The sequence below is a fragment of the Empidonax traillii genome, unplaced genomic scaffold (genome assembly GCF_003031625.1).
Source record: "Empidonax traillii isolate 1590-97213 ecotype Southwest subspecies unplaced genomic scaffold, ASM303162v1 scaffold1031:size332250, whole genome shotgun sequence".
NCBI classification, from domain to species: Eukaryota; Metazoa; Chordata; class Aves; order Passeriformes; family Tyrannidae; genus Empidonax; species Empidonax traillii.
The window spans coordinates 219,830-238,766 of record NW_020956224.1 but is presented as its reverse complement, the minus strand read 5'-3'; the positions used below and the strand labels follow the sequence as shown (position 1 = coordinate 238,766).

General features: G+C 44.7%; 1 long non-coding RNA gene across 1 annotated transcript; it reads right to left on the bottom strand.

The window, feature by feature from the left end:
- Window positions 1-652: 652 nt before the first annotated feature.
- On the bottom strand, window positions 653-13,122 carry LOC114068293. The gene is made up of 3 exons (XR_003573549.1): window positions 12,976-13,122; window positions 1,488-1,643; window positions 653-1,112 (listed from the first exon to the last, which is right to left on the bottom strand). It is a non-coding gene; the product is annotated as an uncharacterized LOC114068293 (long non-coding RNA).
- Window positions 13,123-18,937: the final 5,815 nt, after the last annotated feature.

Below are 18,937 nucleotides of genomic sequence, written 5' to 3'. Positions count from 1 at the left end.
GGGAGCTGCTTCTGGTGCTTTCAGGATCTAGCTGAGATAACAAAACCTGCAAAACTGCCCCAACCTCACTCCTTCACAGAAAGCTGTTCGTACCATGATTGCTCCTCACCTTCCCAGCAGGTGTGTGGATCAAAACAAGCACAAAACCCCAGAAAAATAAATCAGAAACAACCAAAAAGCAGAAACTGGTACAAATTCCACCTCACTGATTTGGGAAGCCACTGCTTGGACACCTTAGGGGACAGCAGAGGGAGGAGCTTCAGCATTTCCACATCCCTGTGGAAGCACTGAGCCAGGAGACAGCCAGCTACTTGATTTATCTGAAGCCTTCCCAGCCTTGTTTGCTGCCAAAGGCAATCAAGCAGGAGCAGGAGGATTAATGGCTCTGCACAGCAAAGCCTCTCCTTGGCACTTGTCAACATCCCCCCAGCTCTCACCACCCCTCCTTCCACCCCAGTGCCAGTTCCCCGCCTCTCCCTGCACCAGAATTCCCCTGAAACACTGGGAGATCTTCACTGGAGTCACCTCCAGGGGGGATGAGAAGCCTCAGGGGCTGCATTTGGACAGGCACTTTGCTCAGCTGCGTTCACTGAGAGGAAATCCATGGAAAAGCAGCACCTCTGCGACCAGGAAAGTTCAACACACAAAAGATCTGCCGCTAAAAAGCCCTCGTTTATCAGAGTCTCCCAAGGGTGGTACTGCAGGGAATATCAGAGGTGTAATGTGTCTCTAACACAACAAATTCACTGCCATCCTCCTCTGATTCCAGCATTAACTGCAAAAAAATATAATCAATTGTCCCTTTCCATTGAGAAACTCGGGGCTTCTCTGCGTGGAACAGAAGGAAAGTGCACATCTCAAACTCCTTTTGCATCAGCTGCAGGAATTCTGATTTTCCCTGGCAAATGCTGAATCGTTGGAGGCATCTTTTATTTTAGGAACTGGAAGCATCTCTCAGACATTAATTTAGGAGAATTACCCCGAGAAAAGCAACACTGGCCCTTTTTGAGGTGAGCCCTGGCCACATTAAGTGCTTTGCTTGAGGGCAGGAGTGAGTCACCGGGAGAACCATCACCCACAGCGCATCTCTCATGCTGCTGCCACCACCAGCTCTCGAAAAGAAAGGGAATAATTAATGGGAGCCTCGGAATTTATATCAGAATTTCAAGAGTTCACGGTCTGAGCCCATTAGAATATGTAAGATCCCTCCAGCTGTAATTTATGTGGATATTGTTCGCTACACATTCTCACATGGCGACTTTTTCCTTTTGGGAAAGTCTCCAAGGACTTCCACAAATATATTCTTTTGAATGCTAAAATAACTCCAGATTACCCTGAAAGACACTGGTGCTGAATTAGCTCAAAACCAAACCCAATGCCTTGAAAAAAAAAAAAAAATCCACTAAACCCCAAATCTTCAGGGCTTCCAGAGACCAGGAGGTGCCACATCAGCCGCTTCACATGCCCAAAAAGCTGAAATTACTCACCAGTGTGAACAAGGGTCATGACTTTTCTGGGGCCCTCAGCACGGTGGGGTTTGTTTTTCTCTCTCCTAAACGGTGATTTCCAATGTACAGTTGTCCTTTGCAGGGGATGTTTATGGATCATTTACTAACAGTGTACGTTCTCTTCTCCTTTCAGCTCTAAAAAAGGAAATTGTTGGTTGTGATTCATTGGTCAGACCAATGCAAATGCTGCCCTTTAAACACAGTGTGATTAATGTAATAGTTCACTCTGGCAATAAACAAATATTCAGTTCCAGAGGAATTTCCCATTGTTTTTCCAACACTTGCAGCAATAGATGAACAAGTCAGGAGTATCTCAAAAAGGTTTTCAGTAGTAACTGCCATATGTTGCTATTAAAAATTATCCTAATTCTTGCTCAGTTGCAAAAATATGAGATATTTCAACAGGAATAACACTGGAGTGTCTGTTTGGTAGTTTCCCAGCCTCTGTAATGTTGGGATCTTGAAAGGTTTTTAAATTATTTTAGAAAGGGTAGGCTAAAATATGGAAATAAGTCCAAGGCACATAAAGCAGCTCAATTAATTTTCCTGAGTTGCTGAATGGGAGGATTTTGAATAGAATTTGGTTGTAGGGGGAAAAGAAAAAAAAAAAAAAATGCAGCGTTGCCCAAATCCATCAATCTTCACACAGGACCAAAACACTGTCTTGTACCACCTCATATTCATCATCTATGTGGGGACAAGCAACTCATCACTCTCTTTGTTCAGTGAGAGGTACAAAATAATACCTGCACTCCTGAGCCTGGTTTTGGGACTCCTTGTAATGTTCCCAGGGCGAGGCTGGCAATTTTTTACATGGAAATGCAATGTTAGAGACGCTTGGAACGTACAACGAGCCAGGGCACTCCGTAATTTGGCTGCCAAAATTGGGAGATCCCTTCTCCCAACACTGGGGCCCTCAGGATGCTCCTGGGATGCTCAGAAAATGTCCCACGGCGCTGGTGCTGCCAGTGCCTGATGTGACAAACATTCTTGTCCTCACAGCCCATCTGCAACTCCATTTTGGGCTTGATAACAGGCTCAATTTTTCAACTCCAACACCGCAAACCTGTCTGAACAGTCGCTCTGCTTGGACAGGGAAGGGCTGGCTGAGGTTGCAGCCATTCCATCAGTAACTCCAAATGCCACAGGCAGCTCCTGGATGCCAGACCTGCAGAAGACACCACAAACACCTCAGTAATGCCACAACAGACACCAGCCACCTCATTTTTGCCGAGACCTCAAGTGCTGCAGGTGATCTCCTACACTGATGGACATAACACGTGGCTCGTTCACTCCTTCCCCACGAGAATCACCAGGAAAAGCCCTAAAAATGCTGGAGGTGCTTGGTCTACTTCTGCAGGTGGAGGAATCACTGCAGGAAGATTTGGACTGGCAAGATGCCATGAGCCCACAGTCACAGCTCTGGACAGAGGTCCAAGGAGAGGCCAAATAAGACGTTTCCATGCCAGGGAGATTCAGAGTGAACCCATCCATCTTTAATGCTGGAGCACAGGGTAACATCCTCTTTGATTTATCAGCTTGGGCTCTTGCTTTTCATTTAAGGGGAGTTCAATTTAATCTTTTGAAGTGCAAGAAAAGGTACAGCAGCAGCCTAAAAAAAAAAGTATCTCTGTGGTTTGACACCTCAGCACGTGATATGATACAGAGAAAGCTGCCTGCCCTTGCTGCGCATCTCCTTCTGGAATATCTGAAGGAGAAAGGACAGAGGAGAAAACTGTCAAGCCCCTGATCTTGTCTCAGTGCTGGAGGTCAGTGTTGTCACATTCATCCAAATCCAGTCTGAGCATCCTGGTCTCCCCAGTGACCTCAACATATGGCTTTGCTCAAGGAAGTCCCACCACCTGAAAATGAGGTCACATTAATATTTCAAATCATATTTAAGCTCTAGTCCTTCGAGAGTTTCCACTCACTTCTCTCTGTGTACTTGGAAAACCAGCATTAAACTGCTTCCTTACCCAGGCACAGGTGGAAATCACAGAATCACAGGATGGGCTGAGCTGGGAGGGACCCACCAGGATCACCCAGTCCAACCCTCAGCCCTGCACAGACCCAGCCCCAAAGTCACCCCCTGTGCCCCAGAGGATCAGCCAAACCCTCCTGCAGCTCTGGCAGCCTTGGGGCTGTGCCCACTGCCCTGGGGAGCCTGTTCAGTGCCAACCACCCTCTGGGGGAAGAACCTTTCCCTGAGATCCACCCTGAGCCTGTCCTGACACAGCTCCAGCCATTCCCTGGGGGCTGTCCCTGCCCTGACACAGCTCCAGCCATTCCCTGGGGGCTGTCCCTGCTCCCCCCAGAGCAGAGCTCAGTCCTGCCCCTCCTCTGCCCCTGCCCAGGCAGGGTCTCCCCAGCAGGGAGGTCTCTCCTCAGTCTCCTCTTCTCCAGCTGAACACACCAAGTGCCCTGAGTGTCCTCACACGCCTTCAAACCAAGGCCCTTCCCCATCCTCGTGGCCTCCTTTGGACACTCTCCAATGGCTTCAGATCTTTCTCATTAACATGTCCAGCTGTGCTCTGCAGCTGCAAACATCTGCTTTGATCTCTTCCACCCCTCACCCGCTCCATCTCCGACCACACATCCTGCAGTTCAGACCTGCAGGCCCTACAAGCATCTCACAGTGCTGGGGGGTCTCAGGTTGGACATCAGGAGGAATCTCTTCATGGAAAGGGTTGTTAAACATTGGCAGGGGCTGCCCAGGGAGGTTTGGAGTCCCCACCCCTGGAAGTGTCCAAGGATGGCCTGGCCGTGGCACTCAGTGCTCTGGGCTGGGGGACAAGGTGGGGACAGGGCACAGGGTGTGCTGGATGACCTTGGAGGGCTTTTCCAACCTTAATGATTCAGTGAAAAAAATTAAACCAGCTGAATCTCCTAATGTAAATTATGCACCCTTTACCAGTCACCTGAGCCCAATGCCATCCTCCTTTCAACTCTTTCATCAGCACTATAACCCAGCAGGGGAATAAAACACGTGAGGAGACACCAAATCAGGTCTCCAGTTGTCCCCAGCAATTACAGAAATTGCCTGTTGCCTTAAATTTAAAACTTCACAGCATTCTCTGAAGATCTGACCAATTTATATGCTCAATTCGCAGAGCACAAGCCAGAAATATGTATGTGTATTATCCCCATTTCCTAGTGCAGGCAGCTTTCCAAAAAACCTTTGCTATGAATTTCAACTAATTAAGTCATTTCCAAGGTACAATAGTGCCTGGAAGAAGAAGTTAATGAAATGAGTACATGATCCTTTAGCTAAACTCCATAGTTTAGGAAAGAATTTTAACCTGTCATCGGGTCAGTCTGAAATTATTCATGTTTAAGGCCAAAATCGTTCTGAATTAGCCTGAAGTTAATAATGTGGTGGATAAAGGCTTTTGTGTATCCTTTTGAGCATAAGAAGGAAATCCTAGAAAAAACTGCTGTGGAATTTGCAGTTTAAGTTTTTTGTGATGGTATTTCCTAGAGGAAAGACAAACCATACAAACCCTGTCTTTGATCTGCCAAATTTCATGTAGAAAATCGTCATTAAACAGTCACAAAAATTAATCTTTTTTGCATCCAGAGTGATTTATGCCATGCAGGCTTATGAGATGGATATCTTGACACTATAGAAGATGCAGCAAAGTCAATTTGATCAACCATATTTATCATTCAGCAATTCTGATCACTTCTGAAGGTACTTTGCCCTCAACAGTCCATTTTCATCTGAACCATTCCTTATAATCCACAGCTTTTGTGCTTCCAGCAGCTGCACAAGAACAAAGCCCTGCTCAAGAAACATTTCCTTGCAGGACATGTAATTATTAAATTGGATTCTAATTACAGATCATAAATTACAGACACTTCTTTAGAGAGAAAATACCCAGAATGCTACAGAGAAATTCAATGCCTATTTTTGAAGTTAACCTAAGAGCATTTTGGTTTATTAAAAAAAAAAAAAAAAAAGAAAAGAAAAGAGCAACTCTGGAACCAAATCATGACTCCTGTATGAATTCCATGTGATCATTTCAAGATGCTGTCAGGCATTAGTGTACACAAATCTTAATTCCTATTAAAATATATAGAAACATATGTCACTTGTGCCTGGCACCAGCAGCCAGAGCTGTGCACTTGGCATTTCCTGGAGGAAGAGGAATGAAAGGTGCCTCTGGATATGTTCTTTCTATAGAAAGACAGGCATCAGTGTGCAGCCAAAGCCCTCCAGGAAAGCCTCAGCTCTAACATCAGCTCCCAAAAAGCGACTGCGAGCCAAGGAAAGATTAAAGAGATTAAAGCAAACCGGCAAATCTCGGTGCTGGTTCCAGCTGAACCCACACCACGAGAGCAGTGCCCTGGCAACAGGCGCAAAGCCACAGCATTGTGGTTCACCAGGATCAGGGTTGGTGGCTCAGAACCAGAGGGAAGAGGGAATGGGGCCTGTGGAAACCTGGGGTTTGGCTGCAGAAACCCTGGGAAGGAGCCCAGGGCTCACCTGGGCTGGTTGTGCCAAAGGCATGAACAGGTGGCCACCAAAAACCCGCAGGTGGCCACCACAAAGCCACACCAAGAGGGCTCGGATGGACAAGGGACAGTCCAGCCTGAGTGATCCCACCAAAAACAAACCATCCAGAGCACAACTGGTCCAGCCAAGCGACAGAAACCTGCCTGAGGCCCCTCACCCCACTTGTCTAGAAGTATCAGCTTCACGATGACACAAGGAATTGCCCTGACCAGGTGGATGGTTGTGGCCAGGGGGGCCACCAGGGTGGAGCCCTCTCAGCTGCACCGCTTGCCCTAGTGGGTTGGGAGGAGTCCATCAGCCCTGGGGTGCAAGCAGGGCTTCCACATGCTCCCAGATTCCCACAGTGGGTCATCTGGTCCCATCCCAGAGCACAGGGCTGTGTCCAGATGGTTCTGGAACATCTCCCCAGGGGGAGACTCCACACCCTCTCTGCTCTGGCTCCAGTGTGCGGTCACTCAACAGAAAAAGTTCTTCCTCGTGTCCAGGTGGAAATTCCTGGGCATCAGCTCCTGCCTTATTGCCTCTCATCCTGCTCTTGGCACCACTGGGAAGAGCCTGGCTCCAGGCTAATGATATTTCTGGAATGTGCTCGTTCCAGTCAAGAGTCATTGTGAAAGCATCTCTGCAACAGCTGTGCTGGGAAACGAGAGAAAGGAGAGGATCAGCCCCCTGCATTCCATGGATCTCATCAGGCCTTGGGGTGTCTGGAGCAGGAAATGGAGTCAGAGCTGGCCCCAGCAGAGCCCTCAGGATGGAAACGTCTGAGCAGAGCCCGTGACACAGTTAATGAGATTTTGCTGCCATCTTCTGATGAAAACACATCACAAGGGGAGAAGTGCAGCTGTTTGGGCAGCACCACGTCCCCTGTGCCCAGGGATGCGCATGTTCCCACGGGAAACCAGGCTCCTTTGGCTCCCACTGGATAAATTATTGAAATTACTGCTCGAATTTCCTGCTCCAGACTTCAAACTCCCCAGGCAGAAAACATCCCTGTGTGTACTCTGTTATATCCATCAGTGCTCAGCTGTTAAACACCATCATATTGTGCTTAATAACACGCATTTTAATAATCAGAATTCCTCTCTCTTCGATATCTGAAGATCACTGGTCACCCTGAAGGGGTAATTTTAAATCCGAGGCACAATAGTTCAGGAGTTTTCTTCAAATTTGTGTTTGCTCCTCTCTGAAAATGGGTTAAATATTTAATGTCTCATTTCATGGGGTATTTTCCCCTTGGTAATTCTTGGGGGGGGGGGGGAAAGATAGACTTTATATAACATGCAGAAAAATCAGCCTACCATTAAAATAAACTTGGTTGTAATGAGGAACAACCTCCATCACAGAGGCACAAGCCCTGCTCCCTTCTTGAATGCACCACACACAATTTCAGCTAAAACTGCCACAAAACAGCCAAACTGGAGCAAGAACTTGACCCCTTCCAGTGCCTTGAGCTGCAAAGGGTTTTTTCAGGATCTCAGAATTTCTGTTTTTCTGGGCCTTGTCCAAATTCCCTCTCCACCTCTTTCGTAGGCCCTCTCCATGCACTTCTCTGCATCAGTCAGTGTCTTTGAGCACTTAATCTGCTCAACCTGGCAGACCTTGAATGGTTTATATTATAAAGATTGCGCTTCACCATTTCCCACGCCCCGAAATCCCACACTGAGTAAAAGAGATTCACTTTCTGTGAATGACGTTCATTCCGAACCAACTCGATGAGAAAGGTGTCACATCTACACAAAGGTTGAATGTCACAACGTAAAAAATAAAATAAAATCATTCCACGCAATCTCTCTCTGCCTGTGCTGTCTTTCAAGAACAAAAATAATCAGGAATACCGAGGTGTTCTCCTCAGGGAACGTTTCCCTTGTCCTTGATCAAACAACTGATAAACTCAGTTTTCCATCACAAGATATTTCAGTCTCTGCCTGTGCTTGTCTGAAAGCAGCCAGAAACTTCTGTCTTGTCTGCAAAGGCTTCGAGAAAGGCAAATGAAAAATTCATTGAGATTCCAAGACAACCCACTTGGGGAACCACAAGACACAGCACCACACAGATCGTGTCTCAAAGCAGAAACACAGAGCAACGTGCTTAAAAAAAAAAACAAAACTAAATCAAGATTCTCTGAAAAACTGAAAGGCAGCTGATCAAACCTCCTGCAGTAAATGAAGCGATAAGTGGACTCTTTGCTTCATTCTCTGGAATGAGGCACAGAAATGAGTCCGTGGATTGTCAGCTTCCATGAAAAAACATACGGTTTCAACCTCATAATGCAAGTTTTGAAAGCGATTTTGGAGCAATTAAAAAGCGGCATCGAGAGGTCACAGTTTATATAAAATTTGTCTACATTCATCTAAGGCTTTCCTTTCAAATTGATTTCTTCCTGTTCTCTGTGGCACTCCTTGGCTGAATCCTGAAGGAGCTCTTTTAGCACTGCTGTGCTCAGGAGAATCACAGCACAGATGTGGTTTTAGATCTATTTAAGGTATTCCTCTTAATATATTTAATATATTTCTCTTGCTGATGCCCACAAATGAAAGTTTCTCTGGGATTTTTCCCACCTTTTGTCCTGGCAGCTTAAATGAGCCCAACCTGACAGCTCTGTCCCTAATCCGGGGCTTTTCCTGGGATGCCTTCAGACCAGTTCTGGGAGAAAATTCAATGACACCAAATCACCATTTAGGGTTCCAGCAACATAAAATCATCATAAATACTTATTGTGCTAAATTAGCAATCCCTTAACAATGCTGAACAGCACCAACTGCACACAATTTCACCTGAATTCATGATTCGCAACTATAACCTTCCCGCTCCTCAAAATACAGAGGTGCCCAAAAGGCTTTGACTGGTCCTTATTTGCCCAGATTTCCGATCTCTGTGCTCCTGTTACCCCAAAAATGAGGGTCCTCACATCCCACCCCGTTCACTGAGTCATCTCAGGCAGCACAAGCATTACCTGGTGGATTTAGTGCAGCTGATGCACATTATGCTGAAGGTCTGGGCCCCAAAAATACCTTTTATCTCTATTTTTTTTTTAATAGTTATTAACATGTAGGAAATTAACGGTCTTATAATAACACAGTTAATTACTAATATTTTTTCTAATTACTGAAATGTCATTAATGCTTCTCAACAATGAGCCAAGACAAATGGCAGGAGACATTATTAGCTGTCTTGTCCGGAATTTTGGGAAGGTAATGATGAATAGATGTTCTCAAGTGTGTAAAAAATATACAAATCTCTTGGTTAGTCCTCAACTATGAGAAGAAAATAAACTTCTAATGGATTTTGACAGATAATGAAGTTGCAGACATGAGAAAAAATTGAGTGGAATTTGTCTTTGATGAATTGCTACTTGAGTGGTACCACAGCCTAATTTTACTGGTGAAGTTCCTCCCTGATAAATCACTTTGTCATGACACGTAAATGAAGGCAAAGAGAAGAGGCTTAAAATTAAGAAGTCTTTATGAATATTTGGGTGTAGTAGATAAATGGATATACAGCAACACAACTAAAATCAATAATTCCATTAAAATGTAAAAGTGAGGCCTTATTTTCTCCTTCACACACGCATTCAGGGTGCTGATAATACACAAATGGAATAAGTTAAAAAGATATTCGAATTAGGGCGCTTAAAATTGTAATTATTTGGGTTTAGGACACTTTTAATGAGCACTGCAGCCTAAATGTTAGAAACTCAGCAACCCAGATAAAACAGTGCTGGTGTTCTGCTGTCTAATGTTAAATCAATTCCCAAAAATGGGTCTGAAAATGAAACAAACTCCACAGTGGAGCTGCAAAGCCAAAAAATCGATGGGATCAAGGGCTGTGCAGCTGGAACTGTGCCCAGCCCAGCTCCCCCCACACCACAAATCACTCCCAAACCATCCCTGGTCACAGCAAAGGTTCCTGTTTGTCCTCAGTGAGGAGTCACAGGAGTGACACATCCCTGAACCCCCCCGGGGAAAGTTCACTGGAAAGAAATGGGCGTTAAAGCAACACAGTTGGGAACACTCAGACTTAAATATGTGCAGGTGAAGTTTGCTTCTCCTCTGGTTTGTTGTTTGTTCGTTTGGTTTTTTTTCCAGGGCTGTGGAGTCACAATATACCAGAGAAAAACCTGGATCAGGGTTTGTTTTAACTCCTAAAATTGTAAGGAAGAACGCTTGGCCCAAGATCCCACGGGATGAGGGGGGTGGGGGATGTTTCCACCCTCCACCCGTGGTGGGTCATACCCCTGAGAGAGGCTTGTGTGACTGAACTGCAGCTTCCTGGGGCATGCAAAGCTTTATCCCAACCTGCCTGATCATCCTCTTCCATATCCCTGGGGATAAAACCTGCCCTTGACCTCCAGGTCACTGGAGAATTGTGAAGATGAGACAACTGCTTTTCTCCACCCCAGACCTTCTCTAGGAACTCCTTCATGTTACTGGTAAATACTCTCAGCAACAAGTTTCTTAGTTTTCCTGACGATCAATTCTCTGAGCAGCAACTTCCTTGATTTTTCCTGCAACTGAGCACATGAGTTTTCCTTCGATTTTAATTTTTGCTAATGAAGATTCCTTTTCTATTATTTGGCTCTCAAAATAACTCTGTTTTTCGGACATGTCTGGCAGACTTTGTGTATGAACTTCCCAGCCCCAGCTAGCTGTGCCACCAGCGAAACCACGAAAGGGAAAGTTCAGCTGCTGATGGTACAAATTCAAATGGTTTCCTCCATTTGAAAGGATGTGGAATTCTATACAAGATTGAATTTGACACTGTATCACTAAAGTGAATATAATTCACTGTGATCTTATTGCCATTTAGAGCCAATGGCCCATTCATGTGTAAATGCACAGTTAAAGGGGGGGGAAAAGTACTGCAAAGACAGACCATCTGTATCCAAGCAATCACTCTCAGTGTGTTCCTGGGATAAAAGGAGAGCTAAATATTAAACATTAAAAGGATCATGGGTTTATAGTCATTCAGGAACGCACATTTTGTTGCAGAATACATTCACTCACTATACTTCTGTCTGTCGATCCACATCTTGAATAGATTACAAAGGCAAACCCTTAATACTGACTCACACCTATTCTACAGACAGAAATTAAACAGCCCTGTAAGGAAGAATTTGAGATCATTTCTCATTTCTCTGCCACAAAAAAAGATCCCAGATCAGGATCCCTTAGAAGGGATTTTGTCAACGCTGGGTATGGCAGTGGAACAGCATCATCAGCTGTGCATTCCAGGTGAGTTCTGAGCACAGGAGCATGGAAAAGGCTTGAAAGGAGTTTCTAGAACACAGCCTGAGGGTTAATGAGTCCTACAGCACTAAGGGAATGTGAAGAGAGTGATACAAAGAGCAGGTTTGGAATCAAGTCTTAAAAAATAACGGCCAGTCCTCAAATAAAAATAAGCATCACGAGAGAGGGCCCAAATAAGCAAAAGCCCCACACTGGCATAATTCTGGTGTATTAGACACTGATTTGTTTTATATCCAAGTCCAAAGGCTTTTAGATCCCACAGTCCCAGCGTAAGGAACACTGAGGTTCTTCCTGCAATGCAAAACCTTCCCCAGTGTTGCTTTGGTTTGAAAAGGGAAAAAAAAAAATAACTGAACAAGCCAAGGAATCACTAAAATGAGCTGTAAATAATCTTTCCCTTGTTTCAGGGGTCTTTAGATGAGGTTCCAAGAGCTTGATCCTGCAAATCCTTTCCAAATCCTTTCCAGACTGGGAAAGCTCATGAAGGGGCTGGGTGGGCTTTTCCACAGCACTTTTTACTGGGAAAAAGGAAATAGTCTGAGCTCATATAAGGCTGTTTTTAATCACCACCTCCCTGTCGCCATTTCTAATCTAGACATGATTTTATAGGAGATTCTACACTCTCTAAAATGGGTAAATACACTGCTAGAGGTTTTTAGTCCTGCCTGGCCAGGATTGCTGCTCACTTTGTACAGTTGTGGATGATTATAGGAGTCATTAAGCAGCAGAAAATCATGCACACTGGCTAATTAATGTGGAATTGATTCTCCTTTTCGTTTCATTTTTTATGCCTGTTGAACTCCACTGAAATCAATAAAGGCAAGATCAGTAAAGTCTGGAGTAAAAACGATGGAAGGGAAGGACGTTGGGCTCGGGGTTTAATGAGGAATAGAGCTCAGAGAAACAGAAAATCAAACTTCCAGCTGCATCCGTGTGTTTCCTGTAATTGTACATGATCAGGATAATTTAGGAAATTCTCCTCAACGTCTGCATTCAAGTGATGCATTGAAAAATTTTAAAGTTCAGGAGAAGAGCGACAAAAATGTCCAGAGCGATGTAAAAGGGGGTGACATTCCCAAAGTCTCCTGAGGTTTCTGTTCTTTACTCCCGCCACAAAACCACTCCAGATTTACACAGAATCTTCCTCAATTTTCCTCCCACTTGCCAAGGGGTTTTATCTCCCTCCCTTTTCATTCCCTGCCTTCGGGGTTCCTTTGAACAGGAATTCTGTCCTGACAGATCTCCGGGCTGAATTAGGAAGCCGCGAACTGATTTAAAAAGTAAGAACAATTTTAAAAAGAAAACATTTGAGCCTTCATCCCGATACGAAAACTTTCTTCCGGCAATATTTCCTCGCTTTCCCTTCTTTCCCCTTCATCCCTGCTGCCTCTCCCGACCCAGAGCTTCCCAAAGTCTGTTTAATCAGGATGTTTCCGAGCTGGCCCAGGAGAGCTGTGCCCTGTGAAGCTGAGCTGTCACCTCCCACGGTGTGCCAAGACACGACACAGTTTGATGGGCAAACCTCATGTGACATCACAGCTCGAAGAGACTCGCTTCTGCTCAACCCTGAGCTCGTGTCACGCAGTCTGGGAGAGACACACAGGAGAAAATTCGCTATCCAGCTATTTTTTTTGTTGTTGTTGTTTTTTCAGCTCTACACTCAGCCCGTGACCTTTCAGTGATGGCTTGAAATGACCAGACTCACCTGCCATGATCTCCTCGAGTGTTTTGACAACAGTTTTGCTGATGGCAGGACCCAGCTGCTGCTGAAAACCAACCTGCTCTTCACGGAGATGGAGAGTTTCCTTCCAAAATGGATGTATTTTGCAGCCTTAATGGAATTAGAGCATGGTTTTCATCCCCTGCCTTTCATAATCTGGGGGAAAAAATATATATATTAAAAAAAGAAAATTATTGGAAAAAAAAAAAAAGAGACTAATTTCCCAAAGCTGTATTTATGTTTCTGTATTTAGTTGTTTGTTTTTTTTTACCCAAGAAGGTATTTTCTGTGGATATATTCAGAGTAGTTTTAGTTCAGATTTCCAGCAAAAGTTAACCCCAGCAATTAGGCTGAGCTACAGGAACACTCCTGTCAGACATTCTGTGTGATAACCACAGCAACACATCCAGTCAAACCTTCCTCAGGGCACAGATATTTTTTTAAATGGAAATGCACCCAGAATGAGCTGCACCATTTTATGCCCATTTTATTCAGCCTCCCAGCCCAGCTAAAATGTAGGAAGGGTTTTTATCCAGCCTCTACACTTGCTCATAGATTATAGCTCCATAAACTATATTTTTGCTAAGGAGTCATCTGGAATTTATTGCAGCCTGGGTAATTGGCCTAAAGAGGGTTCTTATTTATTCTCTCCATTTCTATGTTTATTATGAATTATCTAACTTTAATCTCTCCAAATCACACGGGGGATGTTTAAAAAAATCAATTTTTCCTTCATTCTTCTCCATGCCCAGTAATCAATGTTATTATTTTACCTCAGATGGCAGTTTTGTCAGTGAAACGTGATGGATCCCTGCTTATTCCTGAAGACAAAATGGGTGAATTCATCTCACTGTAACATCTGCAGCATCGAGCAGGATCTAAAACCCTCTGCCAAGGTGTGGTGAACACCCTTAATTCTGCAGTGGGACCTTATGAGGAGCCTGATTGCCCAGGATATATCCACTGTCCACTCGAATTCCTCATTGTAAGCAAGGAGGATTTTCATCAAACAGAACATTAATTCATTCAACACGTTCCTGGTGACTGAAGATGCCCAGATCAATTTGAGAGTATTGCCAAAAATCCCCAAAGTTGCTCTCGTGTCTTAGGCTTTAGATTTTACTGCATACAGACAGATGACCAGAATTAATGGTAATATATTTTTTTAAAAAAATCAGAACCTAAGTCAGTATTCAAAGGAAATTCTCAGAGGGTTTTTTTTTCCCTCCCCAGGAGCAACTCCTGGCTCGCTTCCCACTAGTTATTAGTTGCTAAATTTATGACAATAATAAAATGTTTAAGTCAACCTGGCTTGCAGACTGCAGCTTAGGCTGGAGAGGGTGCATTTAAATCCAGGGAAGCAACACAGGGAATGGTTATTCTGTAATGATTCCCCCTATTAATCACGAACCAAATCATGTCCCTGCTGTCTGCCTTTATTTCTCTTTGCAGAGCTGAAGTAACAGACATCAGTCCCAGACTTAAATCCCTTTGGGTTTGGGTTCATCTGCATTTCTGGTGTGTGCTGAGGGGAATAACAAACTCAGCAGATGCACCAGACTGCTCAGAAAAGGTTCATGGAATCACAGAACATGCTGAGTTGGGAGGGACCCACCGGGATCATCAGTTCAACCCTCAGCCCTGCGCAGGACCAACCCCAGAGGATCAACCAAACCCTCCTGGAGCTCTGGCACTCCCTCCTCACATCCCCTCCTGTCTCTGATCTCTTTATGTCTGATCAGATGGATTTACACCAGTTGCACTGTTTATCAGGCAAACAGGGGAGCAGACTGTGAGCTGAGCAAATACAGCCACAAAGATGATAAAACCTCTGCACTCACCAGGTGGAGCACCAAGTACCAGGCTGAACTCTGCAAGGAAATTAAAACTGCATAACAACCCTTCGGTGAGAGTTTTAGATTAGTTTTAAGGAACAAATTCTTCCTTCTGAGCCTTTGGGGAAAGGCTGAGGGAATTGGGATTGTTCAGCCTGGAGAAGAGAAGTTTTGGGATGACCCTAAAGACCTTCAGGGCCTTCCAGTGCCTGAAGGTGCTACAAGAAAGATGGGGAGAGACTATTTCCAAGGGCCTGGAGAGAGACTATTGTCCAAGGCCAGGTTGGAGCAACCTGGGCTGGTGGAAGGTGTGGAAAAAGTTGGTCTTTACAGTCTCTTCTAACCCAAACCATTCCAGTTCCATGAAAGGGGCCCCCAGTGCCCACTCACATCCCACTCCAGGGATGTGCTGCTTATGGACAGGTTGTGAGGGAAGCAAAGGGAGGATCTGATAGAAACATGTGGCCAGTTAATCCTGGATGCCTCCCCTGCCTGGTTGGATGGGTCAAACATCCCACAGTGACTCAGAGAATCTGAGTCTTCCCAACTGCATCACCCCCCTGATGCAGCCTGTAAGAACTACCTAAGATGGAAAATTTAACACTTCATTAAACCACCCACACACCACAATTGGTCACGTTTTTGTCCTGTACATCAGCACTCTCTTGGTCACCTGATGCTCTGCAAAGCCTCTAAAAATCCAAGTAATTTTATCCTCCTGAATATCACGGGCTCATTTTTAATGCCCAAAGAGGTGCATTTCTGCAGGAGTGGGATATCATTTAGGTGTTTAATTAACTCAGTTACTTCTCAGACTGTTTAGTTGGTCTTGGAGGAATTTTCAGCGCCAAGAAATTCTCCAAAGCACCACCAACAGGAAAAGTGGTGTTTCTATTTTGGGCAGCCAATCCCCAGGTGAGCAGGAAACTGCCTAAATGTTTTTAACTTAATGAGGACACATCCATCATGTGCAGGGGAGGAGGTGAAAGAGCTCTGTGTTCTCATGGAACAGGCTGCCCAGGGCAGTGGTGGAGTCACCATTCCTGGAGGGATTAAACGCCACGTGGATGTGGCTCTCGGTGACCAGGGGTTGGTGCTGGGGGACGGCTGGAGTCGAGCTCAGAGGGCTTTTCCAACCTGAACAATTCCCCAATTCCACGCTGCCCCTGCCCCAAGGCCACCAGAGCTCCCTGCAGGACACACCATGCCATGAGACACATCTCAAGGAGTTCCTGCTCCCCAGTCCCAGCCCTGGAGTCCCCTGGGATACTGGGAGCACTCCAAGGCAGCCGTGGGAACATCAATCCAGACCCACAGTGCTGGCTTTCCTCTGCCTTTCACCGCCTGCAACCGTTGATATTAGTCTAATGATCTTGTTTATATATTTATAAACCATTAATAAGTCATTAAGTGCTAATTATATTTCCTTTCTTTCTCCTTCCATTAGAACTGCTCCTCTCGCTGGTCTTTCTCGACAGGAATATTTCCAACCCACAAGTGCATTCCAAAGGACTATTCCACAAAGAATGTTGTCTAAATCATTTACCACTAACAAATGCTCTCAGCCATCTTTGCAGACTGCTTATTTAAATGACATAAAAGGACTCATTAATCTGGAATACACAACAACAGGGTCGACTCGTGGCATGTTGTGGGTCAAAAATTGCTATTTACAGCCTTAACAAGGAGCAAGCAGGAATTCATATCACAGAATTCTTATTCTGTGCCATTAAGTATTTATAAACAAATAAAAAAAATCTATATACAATTTATATAAACATAGATAACCAGAGAAATGGGATCTTCCATTTTTTTCACTGGTTTCTACGAATTTTTTTTCAAACTTTGAAAACGCTCATGGCTGGCTTGTGGCTTCAGAAAAATTGCCACTCTCCTGTTACCAGAGGATTGTTGCTCCAGCATGGGCTCCCAGCAGCTTCATTTTGCCTCTGCACTGGAGCCCTTGGAAACACAAGGCTGCCAGGCTAAAATATGGAAGAAAAAGTTGGTTTTGACCCCAGAAAGACTCACCACTGACCAAGGTCACCGGCATGTAAGAGTCACAAACCCGTGCTGGCAGCAACAAAATAAGATTTTGCCCATTGGAGGCAGAGTGATGCCGTAATTTCTTTTGGCTGCTGCTCTGCCTGATGCAAACACTGCAGATGTTTCAAGCTGATCATTTTGCAAGAACAGCGTTCCTACTATTGAGCAACTGAGCTCCTTCTAACCTTCCACAGTGGAGAAATCTAAGAAGGAAAAACGGTTCTGTGCTGCTCCGTTTTTGAAGGGCTGATAAACCTCGCAGATATCGGATTCCAGGCATTAGGAAATTCTATTTGCCTTCAGGAAAACACAAAGGCAAAAGGCTTAAACAATTTGGAACGTGTACATGCCAGGTACATCATGACTCGGTGCTGAAACGAGGACACTTTTTTCTCCTCAAGCTTCAGGATTTGTGTGAATGCCTCTTTGGTTAACAGAGAAGCTCCTGGGAGGGCCAAAATGGTCTGTTGGGACTTTGCACAGGACCCCCAGTCTCCAGCCATTAAAAACCAGATCAGATATGAGGCTTGGTGTTTGCATCATCACCTAAAACAAATCCACGTTCCTCCACATCCACTCCCTGAAAGCTGGCTGTGTCTGTCCTCATTCCAAGTCTTTATATACAAATTAAAAATATTACTTCCCTAAAAAAAATAGCTTCTCCTCCTGTATCCTCCATTTCTTTCTGCATTAACCAACCATGACATCCCAATATTTAATGAAACACCTACTGAACATTACTGGGGCAGAGCACAGACATTGTTGAGAAGGCTGTGGTTCCATCACCTGCCTCACGTGTTTTCAGCACAGCCCAACCAAAGTCTTAAGGCCTAAAGTAAACTGGAAGATTATCCTGAGCAGATAAGGATGTCAGAAAAATCCCACTGCAGGGCAGTTATTTTTTTTACCCCCTTTTGATGTTGCTCAGAGCTCCAGGTACCTCAATGTCACTGCTTGGAGTGGCTCAAAGACCCTCACATGGTGACCCTCACACCACCTTCACGTGTTCCCACTAAACACAGAAGAATTAGAGCAAGTCCAGGTAATTTTGGGAATCCCACCTTCCTTGCCTTTAAAGTCAAAGCCACTATTCTCAGATTCAGCTTTTGTGGTTTATACCACAAATAAAAACTGAGACAGACAAAAGAACTCAGCTGAGCACATGTACAGTTAAAATGAACTAAATTATTTAGCTCTGCTTTGAGCATCCATTTCTCATAGTAACGTTTTAATAAACCCCAGCTCCGAGTTGGAAACATTTTCATCATTAAATTTAATTAATATTCCTTATTTTAAATGCCAATATTCACTCGGTTCTCTCACTTCAAGAGAAAAGTTCAAGCAAACTCAGACAGAGACCTGTTGATTTTGTCCCATCACAAACTTGTACTTCTTCCTAAAGGGAAGGTCAGCTGGAAGTCAGGGTTTCTACAGGACAGCCCCGTTCCCCCCTCCAAACCTGCTGGGAAACCAAAATGCAGACCTGACTGACAAGGCGCCTTGTCCAGCTTAAAAAAATCAAAACCCCTTTTCGTCCCCAAACACAGAAGCATTTTCTGCTCGTTGAGATCCCATCTTTAATTGCCAGCTGCTGTAAATGATCTCCTCGTGATCATTACCTGTTAAAACCTCTCTCGCTGCCCTCAGAGTTCGAATACTTCACCTTGCTAATCAGTCCAAGTACCTGAGCCTGCCTGCAGAGAGGCTGCTCAGCTCCCACCCTGCAGCTGCTGAGCAGCTCCCCTCCTGTAAACCAGATATTTGACTATTAAATGATATCAACTCTCCCTTCTGCAACTGAAATTCGAGTAGGAGCCGCTAAAAACAAAGCACTTTTAGCGAGGTAACAGCCCGGCCACTGCTAACGATGATCACTGGCATTACCCCTGCAATCGGTTTTAATCGACGTTCACCACTGCAAACCCTTCACCAGCTCAACTTGCCTGAGATCATCTCATCAAAATAATAAGCAGGATTTAGTAAATCCCCATGACCTCACTCAGCCTCATCTTCAGGATTATTTGTTGCAGCTACTAAGACGTGATATTTTTTTTCAGCCTTTGATG